This window comes from Pangasianodon hypophthalmus, chromosome 28 (assembly GCF_027358585.1).
Source record: "Pangasianodon hypophthalmus isolate fPanHyp1 chromosome 28, fPanHyp1.pri, whole genome shotgun sequence".
Lineage (NCBI taxonomy): Eukaryota > Metazoa > Chordata > Actinopteri > Siluriformes > Pangasiidae > Pangasianodon > Pangasianodon hypophthalmus.
Window position 1 is genome coordinate 1699764 of NC_069737.1, and position 3045 is coordinate 1702808.

Sequence of the window (3045 nt, forward strand, 5' to 3'; positions counted from 1 at the left end):
TGTTCGATGCTCACTGACGTCACACTGCTCCACTTCTCTAATAAAGTACTTATTTCAGCCATTAGCTGTCCTGTATTTATTATTTACTCAGTACAGCTGTGTTTTATTTTCAACAAATTTATCTCGAAGTGTATTTGAGCGAGCTGAGTGAGGGGCTGAGAGCTGGCTAAGTGCTCTTCTGTCCATCTGTGTGAGAGCTACTGCGCTGACTGAACGTTACTGATCCTACTCCACGTATCGATCGAGTAGATCTCCTCCTCTAGCTCTTAACCAGCCTGTGTGACTCAGAAGGACTGAAAATAAACGAGAAAATATTTGAAGTTAAAGTGATTGATTTGCTAGTTAAAAGCAGTGTATACAGTATATTAGCATGAGCGACACATGAGTATTACACCTTTTATTGAATTCTGGATTCTGATTGATCAGAAGGTGTTAATTAATTTTCTTGTCATTTCTATAGTAACAGTAATACTATATAAACTGATTAGAAAAAAAAAATGTGTGGTGTTGTTATGTAAAGAAGTCATTTATTTAACATTTATGGAAGGAGTCTCCAGTGTCAGCACTTTGTAATCTTCAGGACAGAGTAGTTTACGCTTTGGGATTTCTCTTAACATCACGAGCTGCGTTGTTTTTTTTTTCATTTTAACATCAAGAGAGGGGAAAAAGTGAAGCTGGTGAGCGAAGGACCGTTTATAGCTGCTATAACGTAAGTGAGAACAGGAACTAACTTGTATCACAGACATTAAACGTAACTATAAATGGATAAAAAGTATGAAGTGTTGTTCATTAATAAATAAAATTGTAATGGTTGATATTAGAGGAATAAAATACTTGGGGATTTGCTGTTATAGGAACATCAGGGTGCTAATAGCAGTTGATTACTTTCCTTACCTGTTAATCTAGATTTAAAAACTCTGATTATATCCAACAAATAACTCTTTTAATATCAGAGCAAGTCTTATACTTTGGCAATTAATTTCCACTCGTGTCTTTTTTCCCCTCAACTCCGATATGTTTTTCATGACTTTCCTGACAGGTTGATTATTAAACTTAAACAAATTCAAAGGTATATTTGCCAGCAGTCTATGCAGTTTTGGTTTAAATATACATAATTGTAAAAAAAAAAAAAAAAAAAAAGATCAGTGAAATGTGTGTAATTAACAGATGGATGAACAAGCATCATATCATATATGTTGCATATGCTGCACTACAGACACCACATGACATAATTAGCAACCTGCTGAATATGGAGAGATGTAATGAGGCCCAGGATGTGAAGTGTGTGTGTGTGTGTGTGTGTTTGTGTGTGTGTGTGTGTGTGAGAGACAGAGAGAGAGAGAGAGAGAGAGAGAGAGAGAGAGATAAAAACCTTCTGGATGAATGGATTCCTTTTTAATTTTAATCATTTGAGCTGGTTTGGATTATTTCAGGTTAATCATGTGTTTAATATATAAATATAACATATTGCTGTGACGTCACGTGCGCCTTGCCAGGCGAATCCGCGGTCACGTGCGCGCTGCCTCAGCCCCCGTGCAGGTAATCAGCGCTAACGCGCGGCACGTGCGCACGCAGCTATTTAAAGCCCGGGGTGTGTGCAGTCGGTGTGCGGGTTTTTAGTCTGCACCAGGTATCAGAGCAGTCTGAGCTCTGAGAGGTAATGTCAGTATCTGCCCAAAGCTTCAGCTCAATACTTTTAGCACAGGATTTAGACAAGCTTTATTGAGGTTCAGGACTAGAGTCAGGTGCCTTATTTATTATATTAAAGCACTAAGAAGGGCCGGTTTGCTCCGGTTCAGCGGGAGACTTTCCTCACTGAACCATTAGTTCCCCATTAAGCGCGCGGACGCTTCCCTCTCTCCCTCTCCTCCTCTCCCTCTCTCCTCTCTGCGGCGTCTCTGTGCAGCCAGCATGGGGAGTGCTCAGAGCACGGCTCTCTGTGAGGCTGCTCAGTGTGGGTAGACTTGCTGTTAGATGTGTGGTGAAATGCAGTTTTGTGACCACGAAAAAAATGTCCTGCTCACGATTTGTAATGAGGATGAGGCAATAGACCAGTTACTGATGCACTGCTCACCCTCAGCTGAGACATGACAAGAAGCCCAAAAGTTAAGGCTAAATATAAACACAAATGAAAAGACAATAGGAGGGAAAAATGTAGACAAAAGTATAAAAACTTTGTACTGGCTTTATTATTATTATTATTGTTGGCTATAAAATCTGGAAAACAAGATGCAAAATGATCACTAACCCATGCCATCTCCCAGCTGAGACCCTTTTTTTTTTAAAACAAATCTTAAATGAACTAAAAGACAAAGCACAATAGATGATCTGAAAATAAATAGCCCTGGTCTTTATTTAAAAAAAATATATATATATATTTATTTAAAAAATAAACTCTATTTAAAGGTGAATAACATGTCCTCACATTATGTATGTATATTTACTTTTGTGTTTAAAGTAGTTAAATATATGTAAATGTTGAATTTCTGAAACATTGAGTTATTCAATAAAGTTTGTTTTAAAAATGGAAAATGGCGCTCCAGCTCCCTGGTTCATGCTCCTGTTGCTGTCACGATCATTTGAAGTCGTGTCTTGGCCAGTAATCGCTGCTCTTTGCCCTTTCTAGATTTGTAATCTGGTTCTTTTTCTTTCCATCTTTTATCCATTTGGATAGCAGGCCCTGTTCAGTACTGTTTTCCACCCTGTACTGAGACTGTCCTGTTACGATTTGGGGTGTAGTTCCTTTTATACACAGCAATTCCCAGATGTTTAGAAGGGTTACGGAGCTGTACTTAACAGCGAATATGGTCATGGGTCATTTCTCTACAGAAACAAGAAAAAAGTGAATCTCTGCTGTAAAACAGTCGAGCTGTAACTCGGGTAGATGTGTTCGCTTTGCTCTGTGAGAGATGTGAGAAAAGAAAAGCTTTTGTGTGAATGAGCAGTGAAAGAGGGCTCAGATGGCTGCAGGTCAGCGTCAGAGTGAAATACTCCAGCTTTAAACTTTCCTGAAAGCAGAGCTGTTGCTCTTTCGCCACTGCTAGC